Source organism: Mytilus galloprovincialis, chromosome 12, assembly GCF_965363235.1.
Source record: "Mytilus galloprovincialis chromosome 12, xbMytGall1.hap1.1, whole genome shotgun sequence".
Lineage (NCBI taxonomy): Eukaryota > Metazoa > Mollusca > Bivalvia > Mytilida > Mytilidae > Mytilus > Mytilus galloprovincialis.
In genome coordinates this window covers 66,564,316-66,582,594 of record NC_134849.1, presented here as the reverse complement: position 1 = coordinate 66,582,594, position 18,279 = coordinate 66,564,316, and the positions used below count along the sequence as shown (strand labels likewise).

At 31.7% G+C, this 18,279-nt stretch overlaps 1 long non-coding RNA gene across 1 annotated transcript; it reads right to left on the bottom strand.

Annotated features, from left to right (window-relative positions):
- Nucleotides 1-11,887: 11,887 nt before the first annotated feature.
- LOC143054598 (uncharacterized) lies at nucleotides 11,888-16,450 on the bottom strand. Its single transcript, XR_012971747.1, has 2 exons — nucleotides 16,399-16,450; nucleotides 11,888-12,479 (listed from the first exon to the last, which is right to left on the bottom strand). It is a non-coding gene; the product is annotated as an uncharacterized LOC143054598 (long non-coding RNA).
- Nucleotides 16,451-18,279: the final 1,829 nt, after the last annotated feature.

Here is an 18,279-nt window from a genome sequence, read left to right as displayed (position 1 = left end):
ACGCAATACATTCAGTCACATGGCCGAATATTTTATACAAATACTTCTGCTTACCAACATCAACAGTGATCAACCTCAAAACATAATTTGTTTCACAGTTTATCATATTTTTATTTAGAACCTGTTAATATTTTGTTGATCGTATGATTCCATTCGTGATTTCAATTTTGAAGCCTTTGCAATATTAAGAAGAAACACCGAACTGTAAATCATATACCATATAGTTAGCAACTTAAAGCAGCTGAGAAACAGACCTTACTACGAAATATTTGGCATGAACAATATGTCAAGATCAAATGAACCCTCTCCAACATTTGGTTATAAATAAGTCCATTATAAATACCCGGATTGAAATTTGAGTAACACACTTAATATTTCACTACTTGATATTTCAGTTCAAATAATTTTCTAATAATTATCTGATAAAACTGTGTTACGTTTACTGTAATCTTATTATTTATATTACAGCATTTAGACTTTACTGTCTTAAAACTAATCAGAAATAGTTCATACTGATAAATATGACGATTAAAGGTGAAAAATTTGGCTTATTGTTAATTGTCTACTTTTAAGTACTATTAAGTAGAGCAAATTGACATTGTTATATGCATCTTAAATTTGGGACTTTTTTTCTAATTCATCATAAGTTCATAAACTATAGTTAAAGTAATGGCACCAATATATACTAAGACATACTTTTGGTATTGTTTTATTGTTCATAGTGTAGCGCAATTGTGTAACAGTTCAACATAGGAACAATCTATAAAATAAAATCAGCTGAAAATGGCTTACCTCATCAAAACGAAGAAAGCAGAAATAAATCTAACAAAAACAAAGGCAATTTATTTTATCCCGATCACAAAAATGAGAGTTCTCGAAGTTACTCACACCTAGAGTCACTTACAACTAATAAAAATTCATGCATCTACGACTTTTGTCTTTCTTTCCTCATAGAAATTCTATTACAATTAAATTCGGAAAATAGAATACAACTAGAAAAAGTTGTCTCAAATTATATCTATACAGGTGTCAAAAATAATATCCTGAAGAGGTTACGGTTTTCCTTTCGTTCACGACTATATCGGTAAATGTTCAATCTGGTGTTATCCTATATACCCCGTTTTGTTGACAACTACGTATATACAGTCGTGAATGTCTTTTGATATGTCATAAAGCCTATTTTCTTCTAGCGGGGTTTGTATGTGAAAAAAGCAATATCATCAATTCCAATACAGGAGAGATATGTTGTTGGTGTAAAAGATGTTTCAAACTCTTTCCAATGCGAGGTACTTTGTACATGGTATTGACCCTCTATACCACTCGGTCACCTAGACTTAACTAACAGTTCAACTTTCGGTAGCCTAGTGTTACTTTTCCACGTCAGTAGAATCTAGCGTTGAAAACAGTACATGATATATTAGGCATGCAGATGGAATTCATTACAGATAAACTAAATATATATCGTAAAGGATCGTAAGTACGTCTAAACAATTAACATACTACGATTTATCAATCTATTGGATCATCAGTGAAGGTTACACACGGCTGAAAGCATATATTATATTCACGGAAAATATCAACACAACATTGTTAAATCTGCAAATTTGCGGAGGCAAATCATTCTTCCTTTGCCGGAATTCGAGCTCATGCTATTGGGATATCGGGATAATACCGCATGTACTATATCATGCACTCAAGACCACAAGACTGATAAAAGTAAACATCATGATTTGATATGAAGCTCTCCTTGTTTGCACTAGATTGAAACGCTGGTTTTAGTTCATGGGACAAATAAAGGGAAAAAAATCAATCACTAAAAATCGAAATGTCACATGTTTGAGAGATAATCAGCAAATATTTGTTTCAATTACCGACTCCACCAGGAAGGTTTAAAAAGAAATCCTACATTCGAGGCAAAAACACAACAACACTCCAGTTCATTCCTTAATGATATATACATATAAAATAGCCCATTACACTGCCCTTTTATAAGAATTTAAAACATATATATCGAAGTTTTAACGAAACATTGTGTTCCCAAGAGATCTGTTCAAAAGGCGAAGGAAGTTTCAAGTCTTCATAGGTTGTCAAAATCAAATGATGGTTTTCATTCTGTTTTGAGATCACTTTAAAAAAAAGGATCAGAACAAAATTAAATTATAAACAGGCCTGTTAGAAAAAACAATAAACAGTACAAAAAACACAAGATAGAAAACTAAAGTCTGAGCAACACGAGCCAACAGAAAACCCGCAGTAATCTCGTGTGCACCGTAAAGGTAATCAGATCCTGCTCCACATGTGGCTACCGTCAAGTTGTTCATGTAAGTACAAACCCCGTATATAAGTCTAATTCGGTAGGTCACAATCAGGAAAGGGGACATGATTGTAGTTACGACCAAATTTTTGTACTATTTCTGATAATAAACTAAAACTCTATTTCCACATGAAATGTACAATTGTGTACAGTCTTTGTTAAAACAGATAAACTTAAAGAGTTTCCCAGCCTTCACCATTCACTACTATGTCGACAAATTTCCCATCCGGTCCCAGTCTCCACACATATTGACTGTCTACAATGATATACACATAGCCGTAGCTATCTATCGCTATTCCATGCAATATATTGTTTTCTGGTGGTTTATATATAAAACGATATTCACCGTCATTTCTCATGCAACAAACTGCTTCGTTGTCACTGTAATAGTAGTGACCAGTTCTATCTAATGTTATATACTTTTCAACTGAACTGCTTATTGTTTTCACAGAACGAATGACTTTTCCCTGAAGATCAAGTACTTCTATGCTTCCTTTCTTTCCAATAAATACGTATTCATTTGAAGCAGCAACTCCTCCAAACTGACGTCCGTTTACAGACACGTGTCTTATTTTGAAAATCAATGAACTGAATACTATCTCTTGATTCACTCCTTTATTTTCACTCATTGGAATTGTAGCTATTTGACATGATTGATGTAGTGTATTTATTTCATTTTTTAATTTTCCATTCTCGTCAACCACCATTATTCCAACTTTCATTTTTTTAAATATATCAATCCAAGTGATTATTACTCATTAGTATCATTTACAGATATTCCGTTTACCATAGTTCCTCTTGTTGGTATATCTTGCTTCTTTACGAATGTATATGAAATATGATGCACAATTGGAATTTGAGACCGGCGCTTATAACTTTGTACACATTTAATTGCAGTTGGTAATTCAATAGTTTCGATGGTTTCAATATACATTTTAGTTGTGTTAAATAAACTTGAATTCAATTTAATAGAAGATCTAGTTTTCCTCTCTGTTATTGTACTAAATTAAATTCTGTTGTCCAGACCCATCAGAACAGTTTGGCAAAAATGAATAGCAAAGAAAGCTTGTTTTTCAGATCCATGTTTCTCCACTATATCAAACACGTACTTTTTTTCATTCGTCATTCTTTCAATATCTTGAATTTCGTCGTGAATCCCTTTTGCATTTGTTACTATATTTTCTTCCTTTTGTTTCAGGTCTTCGATCAGTGATTTTTCTAGAGATTCAATGAGACTAATTGCTTCTTCTTTCAGTTTCATAATTTCATCCTTAACCACACTTGCTTCCGTTTCAATGCTTTCAATCAAGGTATGTCTGTCGATTGAAATTAAGGGTATTGCCATTGAAATATGTTCTATTAGTTCCATTGCATCTATAAATGACTGAGAACTTTTAATGCCTTTAGACGCTATGTCAACTGACATAATTTTCTGACAAGAGCGGTGTGATTCTACTTGACATTCTTTGCAGAAAAGACTATCATGGTCGATACAAAAGTACTCAAATGGCAAGTTTCCATGTTTTGAGCAGCGTTTGTCTGTTCATATGTTTAGGTCGCATGCCAATGTCTAGGACTTCGTGACTGCGGGAAATTTTCTGAACGCGATGGTGTTCTGTGCAGTTGAGGCATAACGCTCCTGCACAATTGACACAATAACGTATCAGTGTGCTGTTCTTGGTAAGTGCTTTACATGGCTCACAGTTGTGCATTATCTGAAACAAAACTGAACAGATAGTTTGATCCCTTATTTTAAAAGCAGTGTTTGTTGTTGAGGGTTCATAGAACCAGTTTTACTCCTATACATGACGACTTGACTCTCATAAGACAAAAAGAGAAGATAGTACAATTGAGGAGTCTTAAGTTCAATTTGCCGTTTCAGAATGTAATGCCTTCTGGGTAATATATTTAATAGCGTACACCAAAACGTTGCGATTGGTTTACAATGTTCTATAAAAAATAACAATCAATCCAATGGCGTTACGTTATTTTCATTTCGGTATACGAACAATGAGATTACCCATATCCCTTTAAATTCTGAAAAGGCGAATTGAGCTTACCTTTTCAAACAATCATCTCACTCAAGGAAAATTTATAAAGAAGCATTGTTTTTCTTAACAAATTATTTAGTTCATAGTCTTTATTACCGATTTGTCGAGGCGGAAATCGAAATAGAGAGCTGGTTTCACTGGTAAAAACGTCAACAATGTATTAGTTTGTGATCATGTCAGTATTTCCATGACTGGTTTCTGAATCCGTGATATTTGTGTCAAGTGACCTTTATAGTTAAATGATTATTCTCTAAATACATATTGTTCAAACTTAGGGGAATGAATTACTCGTGGTTTGTTGGTGTTTTTGTTATGCAGTTGAATTTGCACTAGAACTTTATATTTTCATGAATATTCTTTGGCTGTACAGTTTAAGTCAAATTGTTTACATATTTTAGTATCGCTATTTGCATTTCACATTTGCATTTATGAAAAAAAATACATGAAGTGAAATAGGTCTTATTCGTGCAGATTTTATTTCGTTAATACCGAACGTAGTAAGTTTGAATTACGGACTGTTTTATAATGATGTCCAAAATATGGGTTCACGTCATTCACTGAACTTCATGACTATTTCTTGTGATCTTGCCGTTTTCAAGAAAAAGATAATATATTAGCTTTGCACCGATTTTATTCTTTTAATCTCCAGTCCGTGTTCTTACACCCTATTTCTACGTGCTTATTACAGAATTTGAAAACTATTCGGTGATAAAAAAAATTAATAATACCTCTGTCGTATGACCCCCATCCAACCTACCCCAAACCTTGTTGCAAAAGAAAAATGAGTATAAGTTCTTTTTTTTTTAAACCAACGTTCAGTACGGAGCCGAGCGGCTCCGTGAACGTAATGAATAAGTGGAATATTAGTAGCTACAGTGGTGACACAGAAAAACAACTTACTGTGGATATTTTCCTAATGTCGTAACTGCAATATCGTCCTCTCTTCCCGAATGTCACCTACCAAAATTGACTTATTACAGGGTTGTACTTACATGAGCAACACGACGAGAGGGCAGGATTTGCTTACCCTTCCGGGGCATCTGAGATCACCCATGTTTTTCGTACTGTTTGTTTTTCTTCTTATTTAGCTTTTGCTACAATTTGTATTCGACAACCGCGAAAGTCATCTTTGAACTAACGGTATCGAACGTTATTCAAAAATAACAATAGTAGAGGTTTGTCTAATATAAAGTTATAATTTTTCAAGGGAAATGTCAGATTAAATGGAAGATGTTGTATGAGTGCTAATGAGACAACTCTCCATCCAAGTCACAATTTATAAAAGTAAACCATTATAGGACAAACCCATTTCAAAATGCAAAATTTGTGAAGTATTTTTGCATGAATAAATTATGCTACTTTCTGATAAGTACTCATTATATTATCTAATACAGCGCATATTTGAGTCACAATAGTGATCATATTTCCAATAAATAGCAAAAGGTTAATACATTTTAACCATTTCTAAAAATATTCAGGTGCCAGAAAATGGCTGACTCCTGTAGCATGTTGTCGTACTTCGTCGTTTTTTCGTCCGTTTTGGATATTATTCAGTGTCATAATATATATGTACTGTTATACTGATCCTCCTTTTAATGGGGTTTATAAACCAATAGTTTTTAAGTTTTTACTTGGTATTTATACAAAATGACTGCTCATTTATGAATTATAATAACATATACAAGTAGAGTGACATGTCACTATTTCCACAAACTACTACCTGTATCTTGTGAGAAGCACATTAAAAAGCATACTCAGTGTGCTGATCTTATACAAAGGCCAAAGCAGGTAATGTGTGTTGTCTCATTTAAAAAACATGTTGATGTGATAAATTTGCAATTAGATATTTGCCGCTGGGCGACAAGCAACTATCAATACTAATAATTACCTATTGCAGCTTTTGTGTTGATGTCAAATATTGCAGATACTTTCCGCGCCACATGACACTTTTATTGATATTAAAGATTTGTGCACGCAACCGCAAACGGATGGCCGGACAAATAGAGATTACGAATGGACACTCCGTTTAATGAATGCATGAAGGGTCCCTTTATAACTAGCTTACTGTTCGGCGTGAGCCAAGGCTTTGTGTTGAAGACCATACTTTGCTTCACGTCCACTTGTATTTTTGTCCACGTCCACTTGTACTTATGTTCATCTGATGAGTTCAGTCTTTTTCAACTAATTTTAATAGATCGTTCTTATGTTGTACTGTTATACCACTGTCACGGGTTAGGAGGGGGTTTTTGTGATCCCGCTAACATGTTTAAACCCGCCACATTATGTATGTATGTGCCTGTCCCCAGTCAGGCGCCTGTAATTCAGTGATTGTCGTTTGTTTATGTGTTACATATTGTTTTTTTGTTTATTTTTTTATATATAAATAACGCCGTTAGTTTTCTCGTTTGAATTGTATTACATTTTCATTTCGGGGCCTTTTATAGCTGACTATGCGGTATGGACTTTACTTATTGTTGAAGGCCGTACGGTGACCTATAGAGGTTAATTTCTGTGTCATGTTGGTCTCTTGTGGAGAGTTGTCTCATTGGCAATCATACCACATCTTCTTTTTTTTTATATTTGATCTATAATGGATTTCTTTTTAACATTGTGTACTGGATGGAAAGTTGTCTCATTGAATCTCATACCCAATCTTCTTATATCTATATGATTTTGTAAAAAGCTTCCTAAACAGAGAAAAGTATCAATATATTAATGTATTCCTTTCGGAACTTATTAAAAATGTTACAGTTAGTGGTTTATCTTCATATACAATTTAATATATTTTCTAAGTAAGTGATGGTGACTCAATTAGCATTCACTAATCTACCTTAAACCCCTCACAAACAGTACAAATATTACAAAGCTTACAATTTTGAACATATTATATAGCTGCAATATTCATGCTTATTATACATTGTCTGTAGAACAAGAGAAATTTAAATTTAAGAAATAATTCCTTCATGTCATGCTCTATGCTCATTTTAACATGGGTAGGCATTATATTTGTCGATATTTTACACTGAGCGTTAGCGAGGTGTGAAGGAATTATTTCGATTCTAATAGGACAAATACAGTACTTTTATAGGTCGAAGCGTACGAAGTTACCGTAAAAATGTTTGGCTGTTTCCGTTTCCTCCTGGAGAAGTCTGTGCATTGTATTTCATGTTTGATAAGTTTAAACATATATTTACCCTGCTCGTAGCTTTTAAACTAAGCTACGAGCAGGGTAAATATATGTTGTTTCATAAAAAAATATAATAAAAGTTTATGTTAGCTGCTTAAGGTAGCACAATACAAAGATTTTTTCACTCCCAATCAGACAACTTTAAACTGATGTAATTCATTTCATCCTTCTTTATATTTTATAAATGAGGTACCAAAAGAAAGAAGAAAGATTAATCTTTCAAATTGTGATAATGTCATTATGACATAATTATTACATAATTAATTATTATGTAATTAGTCGCTATATTGTGATGTCCACACTTAAATGAATTTAGCGTCTTTGTTCTTCATAACATCCCAAAATATTTTATAGATTCTTGTACAACACAGCTTGACCTCAAAAACTGTGTCTCAGATTTCCAAAAACATCAATAGAACAAATTTTATACCAAATTGAATTTAGTGGTGTCTAATGAATTGATGTTGCAAACTTCATTGAAGATTTATGAGAGAATGAAATACAATAGGAAAAATCTGAGACACAGTTTTGGAGGTCAAACTGTGTTGTGCAAGAATCTATAATTTTTTTTAGGATGCTATGAAGAACAAAGAAGCTAAATTCATTTAAGTATGGATATCACAGAATGGCAACTAATTACATAACAATTAATTATGTAATAATTATGTCATAATGAAATTATCACAATTTGAAAGATTAATCCTTCTTCTTTCTTTTGGTACCTCATTTATAAAATTTAAAAAAAGATGAGTGGAATTATATTAGTTTAAAGATGTCTGATTGGGTATGAAAAATCTTTGTATTGTGCTACCTTAAATGTATATATTTTTAAAGGATAACGATGGAAATAACGTTAATATAAACAGTATAAGATGTTTTACATGGACGGTTACTTCTTACTATCTAAATTAATTCCAAATGATTGAGAGAGAAAAACTAGTTTTAAAGGAAAACCCTGTTTATATTACATTTAAATAAATAAATGTTCCGGACCATATGAGTATTTGGGTATATACTCATTTTGTCCGACCATACGCGTATGGTCGGGGTAATTAACACTCTGTTACAGTTTACTTTTAATACTTCTAAACTCTGCATATGGTATGACCGTTCATCAGAAGGGCGCTATCATATAGGTAATTTTATTATTATATTATAATAAAACGATTAATAGCTAAATAAAATTTAGAAGTTTCACACAGTAAATTTTACTTACTTGTCAAAACTATAATAAACACATTTTATTCTTATGGTCATTACCGATGGTCATTACCGATTTGTTATTACGAGTGAATGGCAATATGTCTATTTAAAAAAATATGTTCAAAAAATTTCTTAATGAACTGTTACACAAGAAGTCACTGGAAAATATGGTGTATTGCAGTCATGCTACAATATTTGAGATCTAGAGCCTCTTAAAAACACCGTAGACATATTGGAATGGCCCAAGACTAGTTTTTCACTCGCAAACAAAATGTGTACGTGAAAAGGATCGTGCACAACCAAGACTTGCAAAAGCAAAAAAAAAAGCTATGATACCGTGTGGAAGTAAATGTGACCCCAAGCCTACATGCAAGAATGTAATTAGCGATAAAAAGCTAACAATGGCATCAATGTTTAATTTTTACGTAGTATTTGAATTATAAAAATAATACATTGTCATGAAACCATCATTTTTTTTAGGTAAAGTTTTTGTATTATTGAAACTTTTATAATTTAATTTTTTTAAATACCTATATGATCCAAATACTCATATGGTCCGGCCCGTTAATAACCAAACGAGTATTATACTCATATGGCCCGACCATACGCATACGGTCGGGCCATACGCGTATGGTCGGACCATATGAGTATACGCATATGGTCCAAATACTCATATGGTCCGGAACATAGATACATATTAAACTTCATAATTATCATATAATTCTATACATAGCTACAACATGTTAACAAACATGTATTTTGCGTTACTCGTTTCAAAGTTAACACTGATTCGATTTTATTTCCCGTTAAAAATAAACAGATACTCGTCTAAAAATAAACTCATCGAAATAATTTTAACACCAGGAAGAACCCCCTACCATAAACAAATAAATTGAAAAAGCAAACAAAATCAATGAAATTTAATAGATATAGATTACATGTAACAAAAATCAAGATAATAATAATATTAAACAACAACAAAATATGTGGGTGCACATTCAGATAACAGAGTAGAACAAAGTAATTGTTATGATATTTCATACAAACACTAAACAGTTAATTGAAGGTTATCAGTAACGAAATTTCTATTTGATTGTGTTCCAATCATAATGCAAATTTAGATAAGGTGAAAGGCCTTGGATGTATCAAAATTTTACCAATTGAACAGATACGCGCATTTATCTGTTATCGCGTGTTACACACATTGAAATTGATAACTAACTGAGTATTATAAATAACTTAAACACTAACTGAAAAACTGAAGAGGACAATCTGAACCTTGTTCTTCTACACATGTGAGTGGCAAAAGCAGGGGTTGTGTTTCAATATGTTGTATATATATTTTTTTTTTATCCACAGCCCGTGTATGATGATTAATGCATGCATATTTCAGCTTAACTATGCTGATTTTCATAGACAGACACTATGAAAATAGGGAGATGTTGTATAATCGTCATGAAACAAATGTTTATTAAATTCCAAATGACATAGTGGTAAGCAAATTTACGTACGGACTCAACATTTAGTAAACCCAAGCATACAGTCATCTATAAAGGGTATAGACAATATTGGTTCATTACTCACTTTGATTAAAGTGAACGACTGAAATGAAAATACCGCTTATATAGTTTGTGGTTTGCCTGACACCTGATAAGTTTCACAATCTCGAAGCATGCACGCTTTATTTATTTTTTTAAACGTATCACAAAAAAAGAATATATAATGATATGACTCTTCATTTTAAAGACCTAGTGAAATTATATTTATGTCTTTAGTAGTTTGTAAAGGCGAAGCTATGCATTATCGGCGTATAAACATAGCCTTTTCCTCATATTAATAAAACAGTTGATATTACCTGATACAGATACCAACATATAATACATTTTGAATAATCTATAATAACAAAATTTAATCCTTTCATTGTCAATATCTAGTTGTATCTTTATTTCACGCCTATTTCAATATTAGTTTGATATGAAACCCTACTTGATACAAATCATCATTACATTTATTGCATGCTATTGTAAAATCATGACTATAAACTAAACGTATGTGAAGGTCTGTACTACTGTTGATTATAAACCAAAACACCATGTCTATATGATGTGTATAGTTTTTTGCCGTTTTTGTTAAAGCATATATCCTGAAGGGGCAGACATCCTTCATGAACTACTATATCTGCAAATGTTCCATCTGGTCTTAGTCTACACACCCCTTTATAGTCGACAGCTACGTACACATACCCTTGACTATCTATTGATATACCATAAGGCTTATTTTTATCTTGTGGTTGGTATATGAAAAGAATTTCACCATTGTCTCTCATGCAACAAACGATTTTACTGTCACTGTAATAAATGTTACCATTACTACCCAAAGAAATATACCTTGGTATTAATTCTTTATTGTTTATTTCAATAGAATGAGTATAACTTCCGTTGAGATCAAGAACTGCTATGCGTCCTTCCAAACCAATAAATATGTTTACCGTTGAAGCAGCAACGCCTCCCTGTCTGCTTTCTTCTAATGATACTTTATTTAAAAATGTCTTTTTTTCAAAGTCTACAAATTGAATGAAATTCAAGTTATAAAATGTAACTACCCCCTTGTTTGTGTCTGGAATCAGAGCAATTTGTCGTGGTACATATTTAGTGTCAAGTATATGATATAGTATTCCATTGTGGTCATATACCCTTATTCCTCCACTATTTTTAAGTGTTTTGTGGCCCAATCTATTAAAGGTCGTAATAAGTTCGTCTTGGTCATTTATTGTTATTCCGACAACAGTTAACGAATTTCCTATGTTCATATCTTTCTTTTGCACGAAGCGCGGAACACTTTCTTGATGAAAAACTGGAATTTGAGATTGACACTTTTTCGGTCGACAAAAATTAATATCAGTCGGTACTTCTAATATCTCAATTTCTCCAAATGAGGTAATGAGTTTCTGAAGAGCATTTGGGTTGAATTTCATTTTGCTACGAGTTGTCATCTCTGTGAAAGCGCTTATTCTGTTTTCTAGATTGATAAGGACAATTTTGTAGGCATGAACCGTAAGAAACGTTTGTTTTTCGGTTCCATGCTTTTCCACCATATCAAAAGTGTCTTTTCTTTCTTTCGTCATCTTTTCAATTTCTTGCATTTGGTTAAGCGTTTCCTTTGCGATTGATACTATTTTGTCTTTTTTCAGTTCCAGGTCCTCGAGCAATGATTTTTCTATGGATTCTATTTGACTAATGACTTCTTCTTTTAGTTTCCTAATTTCATTTCCAATTGCATTTGCTTCCTTTTCTATGTTCTCAATAAAGGAGTGTCTATCATCTGAAATTGAAGATATGGTTCTTAAAATATTTTCTGTAAGTTCAACGGCATCTATAAATGACTGTGATCTTTTAGCACCTTTAGACGCAATGTCAACAGACATGACTTTTTGACAGACACGATGTGATTCTACTTGACATTCTTTACAAAATAGAGTATCATGGTCGATACAAAAATATTCAAATGGCATGTTATCGTGTTTGGAGCAGCGTTGATCTGAGATGTTTATATGTGTGGGCTTTGTCTCAATATCTATAAGTTCGTGGCAGCGAGACATCTTCTGTACGCGATGATTTTCTGTACATTCTAAACATAACGCTTCCTCACAAATGACACACCAATGAGTCGGTGTGTTGATCTTGTCACGTGCTTTACATGGCTCACATTGAGAATTGTCCATTTTCTGAAATACAGAAAACTCAAACTTTTAGTTATATTTCTCAATAACGTTTTTATACATATCCCTGTCTTTAACAGTAGAAAGGTTTTTCCAGGTAGTTTTGATTAACATTGACAACAATATGCTTTAAAATAAAATAAAAATCCTCATAAAATATACAATGCTCATATAATCTTTTTTTATATCATATAATTGTTTATGTCAGGCGCGTTTTTCGTTTACAAGGCACTTTGAAAAGTTACTACTTTAGAACCATTTGGCCAAAGTTGCATTCTTTCAAATTATATGATTTGAATTTAGTTTATCCTTGATATACATTTCATTTAAATGCACAATTAGATGACTGACCCCCTTAAACATTTATTGAAGTTGTATAGATTCAAACTAGCTGATCAGAATGTGCATTTTGCATTGATGACAATTATATTCTAGCAAAAAAAAAAAAAAACTTTTAAGCAAGTCACCATAAGACTGAATGGGAATGGCCTAATTTAGACTGAACTGGTCATGACGTGGTTTCAGAGGAAATGACTGTAAGTAATGTTTCACAACAGATAACCGCGAAAAAAAAAATTACAATAGGTCTATAATTCTATAAAAAAAAAAACACTTATATTATTATAATTCAAATTCAAACATGTATTGCCATATAAACTTTAAACATTAAGTTTGTGACATACAAAATAAGTAAACAATATAAATATAAGTCCCATATGTATACACGCTATCATTCAATTACAGTAAATAGTCCAGTGTCCCCTGTCCTCAGTTCTAATAACTTTTTGATGTAGGATCCCAATTTATTTATTTGTGAGGGTGTTGATGGATTGAGACTAAAAATCAACTTGTCTTCATCAGATAAGTCTTTAACGGTTAATTAAAGACCCTGAGTCATCATAATTTTTTTTAAAAGGTTTAAACATTTCTTTCCTATCCCATATCCATCTTATAAAGTTTATCAAAAAGCAACTCTTCATACCGAGTCAAATGACTTTCTTAAATTTACAAAACAAGCATAAAATTTCTTTTTTTGCTTTTGTTATTTATTAGAAATTTTAATATAAAAATGCAATCTGCAGTTCTGTTGTTCTCTCTAAAACCAAATAAGCTGTAACTCATTTTTTAATCTATAATTTAGAGTTGCATTGAATTATTTTGACACACAATTAATCATAGAGATTCCTCTGTAGTTATTGGGGTAATTTTTATCCCCAGATTTATGTAATGGGACTTAAAATGAGTGTCTCAATGTTTAAGTGTATTTCCCTGTTTGCAGGAGAAGATTAAATATTTTTACATAATTTTTAATCATAAATTGGTTAGAATATTTTATTACTTCATTTACAATTCTATCTGGACCAGCAACTAATTTTAGTCTATTTATAACTTTTTGTTTATTTCTGAATAACTAAAATTGAGAATGGAAATTGGGAATGTGTCAAAGAGACAACAACCCGACCATAGAACAGACAACAGCACAAGGTCACCAATAGGTCTGAATGGTTTATCTGTTTCTAAATTTTCTATAATATTATTTTTTTAATTTTTAAGTCTATTTTCTTTTTTAATTTGGAAGGTAGTATCAATTTTAGTTGGATTTCTTTAATCAATCAAGTGTTTGATAAGTTTGTCTTCTTCTTTTAAAATTTCAGGGATATCATCCGTTTCATCTTTTTTTTTTTTAATTAAATGATTTTAGTTTGTTCCAATATTCTTTTGCACTTTTACCACTATTATCCGACTGTGAAGCAAATATTAGCAAATATTTATTTCTTTATATTATATTTTATAGCTTGACCATCTTTTAAAGATTTTTATATAGTAAACAATATTATTGTTTTAAATGATTATTATTAATTATTGTTTTATTTTATTACCAATGGAATTAATCTCTTTTTTTGTTTCATAAATTACATAATCTGACCAAGGTTGTCTTTTTTCTTTTTCTTTTTTTTTTTTTTTTTTTATAGTTGTCACACATTATTTTGATACTAAATTTTCTATTACAAACTGTCTTATATATCGATTTGTATTTGTACATTTCGTATGCTGCAGGCATATTCTATTTATTCAACTGTAACGATCTCGAAATTCGCTGTGACTTTAAATGTCGGAAATATTTGTTAACATCTGAAACATGTAGGATTATAATTTATATGTGTCAATAACCTTTAAACTCTAAGCTTTTGCAAACATCTTACAAATACACCCATACTTCAATTATATAATTTCTGTAAACAAGATGACCCTAACAAACTGTGTTGTTATAGCAACTTAATTTGGTTTTGAAGAAAGATAAATTAATTTATATTCAGGGACTCCGTTTGGATATATATGCCAACGAGAGCACGCGTACTGCGTTCGGATTTTTTCCTTCGCAATCATATATATTGTTTTTGGTTTGAAATAACTAATGAGTAACACTGATATTTTATATTTGGACTTAATTAAATGAGTTTGGACTTTACCAATTTGTTTGTATTTATTGTACATGAACTGCCGACTTGTTGTGGAATAAAGAGCTAGTACCCCGCATTGTGAATTGTTCCCAAAGACTCAACTCAAAGCCATTATGGAAATGTTTATCTGGAAAGGTACAAAGTATTTCTTTATACTTTCAACAATTTTCTTCCACGCTATCTCAGACATATTTTGTAAATATGTGTAAGCTTCTCAACAACTGCTTCATCAACACCATCTTGAGTTTTATTAATATTAAGCACTTCCAGATTTCCATTTATTGTTATCTAGTTTAATCTTGGAGTTCTCATTAATTGAACATTTGATCTTAGAGATATGTTAAATAAAGGCAACAGTAGTATACCGCAGTTCAAACTCATAAATCCATGGACAAAAAACATAATCGGGGTAACAAACTAAAACTGAGGGAAACGCATTAAATATAAGAGGAAAACAACGACACAACACTACAATGTAACACACACAGAAACGGACCAGGCATCAGACAAATCCCACGAGAATAGCAAATATAACATCAAAACCAAATACATGAATTTGGGATAGACAAGTACCGTGACACGTCTATTCGAAATGTGAATTTACACTAAAAAATAACAGAAAACAAACGACGCAACGTTAAAATGTAACACACACAGAAACGAACTATAATATAACAATGGCCATATTCCTGACTTGGTACAGGACATTTGTCTTAAAATATTGAACTGAGGACAGGAGACTTTAACTCACTAAAGCACAATCAACAGTGCTAAAACCATTTTTAGACATATATGTATAATAACCTAACGAGTCCCCTAATAAAGGCAACAGTAGTATACCGCTGTTCAAACTCATAAATCCATGGACACAAAAATAACCTCCCATTTACTAAACGTAGCTCTGACAGTTAAGCGTCCTTTAAATAAGTTATACCCTTCGTATATTCTTTTCTGATGTAGATTATTACACCTCCACTATATCTCCGATCTCGATCCTTTTTTCTTCTTACGATTACATTTTGAAATTAAGTTAAATCCATTTATTTTGAATACCTCAAAGTCTCCTTCCCAAGGTTTTAATAAAATATTAATATAACTTTTAATATAATTTAGAAATGGATCATCTATCTATTTGTCCTCAAGGCCATGAACCTTCCATGATGAAAGAAAAAGTTGTTATTGTATAGTAGTAATGCAACTTTTTGTGTAAATTTGATGATAATACACTATCAAATTATCAAATGATTATCACTTTTTGTACTTAAAAATAATGATTAAGTATTACAATAATAACTAATAAGAGATTATCCTGACAATGTGAGAGTTGTAGTAAGGTTAAGTGCTTCTTTTTGTCTTAACAAGAAAGACGGAAATTGAAATTTGTTTCTGCCTGGTTGACCTTATTTTACATCCAGTTTTTTTCATTACCTATGAACAAAGGGTAATTCAAACGTTTAACTTACCCCAAATTATGTTGAAATCAACTATGGCTACCCGGAAGTTTTATAGATATTTCACAACATTCAGATCACCTGATCTAATATTCAAGAGAGCACAAAGTAGCTTATTAAAAAGCTTGTTAAGGGTAACACATAAATATACAATATTAGGTCAATGTCAGGAAAATATAAACTTTTTTGTGTGAGACTGGGATACTGGGGAAAGACGAGGTTCTCCCGAGGTCCTCCCCAGTTTTGTGTTGAGTTCAAAAATGTTTATATTTTGACACTGACCTAATATTAATTATATACTGCATCTCGTAACACAAATGTTAAACATATTTTCATCCCTTAATCGACCCTTGATTGTTGAGAAAGTGTTCCATAACGAAGAAAGTGTTCCATAACGAAATTGACATTATACAAAATAGCTATGTTACTATATTAAGGAAATAAACACAACTAGTTGCAGTTTAAAAAGTGTTTATATAAGTGTTGTACAATGTTACAGACTCTAAATATGAATTCGTAAAGATTTTGATGTGAGAGAAACATTTATATTTCCATCATTACCGTACTGAACACAGAAATAACACGACAGGTGCCGTATACTGTGCAGGAAATGCTTACCCTTTCGGAGCACCTGATTTCCCTCCCGGTTTATAACTGTTGATGTTAATATCCTTTTGTGTTTTAGTCTTTGTTTACTCCTTGGTTTTGATTGTTATTGTCTTATATGTGAGAGAGCTGTCTACTTATTTCATTATGTCAAATTCCGATTTTTCATTTGATCTCTGACTGTAAGTTTTCTTATTGGCAATCATACTACATTATTTTTATATCTACTGCAGGGTTTGCTACTCGTGCTGTCTACTATATTATTCCATAATATTGACTTTCTATTTGTCATATGTTCTCTTGATGAAGATTATTTCATTGATAATTATACCCTATCTACCCTATATCGATGATTTAGCATATTGATAGGGTTAAAATTTGATTCATAAAAATGGACGTAAGTTATGGTATGTATTTAAGACTGCATAATAAAGCCATCATGTCTTTAAAAATACTCCATGTATTTGCTTTATACGACTGTTTATTGTCAAAGTGTATTGATAGAGGTTAAATTTTTAATGGTAGGGGTTCAAAATTCAATGGCAAAATAAAAAAGTCAAACTATATTTTCTAACATATTTATCCATATCAAATGATAAGCAAAGCTTATTACTATATACTCAGTTTGAATAGCTATGGAAATTGGAAAAAAAATCTTATGGATATAGAAGGGTTCCATTTTCCATGGTAGGGGGTTCAAAATACAATGGCTAAGGGGGAAAAAGGGTGTTGCATACCGAATAATTATTGAAGTGATATTGCTATATATGGAAAAGGTATATTATTTGAAAATTGTGGGTTTATAGGAGTACAACTATCATGGCTATTTAAAATGTTTTATTATCTTTTATGTCATGCTTTATTCATACGACTATAGAAAATCTAAGGTTGGAAAGTGATTTCATTTTCCATGGTAGGGGGTTCAAAAGACATTGACAGTTCAAACATTGTTCCTTAAATGTGTAATCCATCGCTAGGGTTTATCAAACTATCATTTCTAAATGAAACTGTGGCATTAACAATCTGAGGTCTTTAATCTTCTATGGAAGGGAGTTTACAAAACTATGGCTCAGTAAAAATGGTATTACATATTTTCTATACATGTTTCATGAAAAGGGAAATATGGTCTAATTGCCAATGGGTCTATCCACCAAATTTCAAATTAAGTGGATGTAAGCAATTATTGACAACAGTTTTCATACCAAAAGCTTATGAAAGCAATGTTACTGTAAGAAGTAGTTTGAATGGCTATTGTAATTTGAAAATCTGAGGTTTATAAGGGGTCTA